Genomic DNA, 981 nt, shown 5'->3' on the forward strand with positions numbered 1-981 from the left:
GGGGAGTTGGGGGGTAACCAATGGAGTGAAGGAGGCTTGGCTAACCTTAGCCTCCCATTTTCTCTCCCCCCAGTTCAGGGCTCTGACCAGTCAGTCGCCTTTGATTATCAGTTGCCAGCAGCCCTTCTCTTGGCTCCTTGACACGAGCTCCATATAAGGCAGCGATCTCCATAGAAACGTGTCAGTTTCAATAGTAGTGTCAAAGTTCACTATATACAGACATTCGCGCAGATCCCCCTTTCGGAAACATTGCTTTGCTAGGCTTCCCGTTTAAACGCATTCATTTTTTGGGTCTCTCTCCCTCTCTCTCCCTCTCTCCCCCTCTCTCCCTCTCTCCCTCTCTCCCCCCCTTCCCTTTCTTTCCTATTATTCTATTAGTTGTGTGCCCCCCCTTCATCTCCCTCTTCTCCTTCCTTTTCTTCTTTTTTCCACCCTTCCTCCTTGTGTCTTTCGCTTCATTCCTGCAGGAGAAGAGGAGAGAGGTGAAACTGAAAAAAAAAAACCAAACTCGGAAAGAAAGAAAGAAAAAAGGGGGAAAGGAGAGAGAGAGAAACAGGGGGGAGGGGGAAAGTCCGAGGAGAGAGACAACGCGTTCACATCTTAATACCGTTATTATTTCGACAATTCTTGCCTCTTTTTTTATTTTGGGGGAGGGCTTCTCTTCTGGGTGATGAGTTTTTACAAGAAATACTTTTTTTAGGCAACTAAACAAACAAAAAAAAGAATTTTTTTGGGGCGATTTCCACCGTTTTTCTTCCTTTTTTTTTCCTCGCAACCAGTATCGTGCGCTCTCACAGGAGAAGAACACCGAAAAGGCAAGCAAGAGGAGAAGAAGAGGATTTATTTACCGACCTACTTTGGATCTCTCTTTTTCCTGCAAGTGTCATTATTATTCCCGTTCTCTATTTTTACACTTCGCCGTGAATTCGTCTCCTCTGCGAATTTAGTCACATCCGATTTTTTTCTGAGATTTAAAAAAAA

General features: G+C 44.5%; 1 long non-coding RNA gene across 1 annotated transcript; it reads left to right on the forward strand.

Moving 5' to 3' along the window:
• Positions 1–199: 199 nt before the first annotated feature.
• On the forward strand, positions 200–981 carry LOC115948147. The gene is made up of 2 exons (XR_004081995.1): positions 200–482; positions 780–981. It is a non-coding gene; the product is annotated as an uncharacterized LOC115948147 (long non-coding RNA).

This window comes from Geospiza fortis, unplaced genomic scaffold (genome assembly GCF_000277835.1).
Source record: "Geospiza fortis unplaced genomic scaffold, GeoFor_1.0 scaffold279, whole genome shotgun sequence".
In the NCBI taxonomy this organism is placed as follows: domain Eukaryota; kingdom Metazoa; phylum Chordata; class Aves; order Passeriformes; family Thraupidae; genus Geospiza; species Geospiza fortis.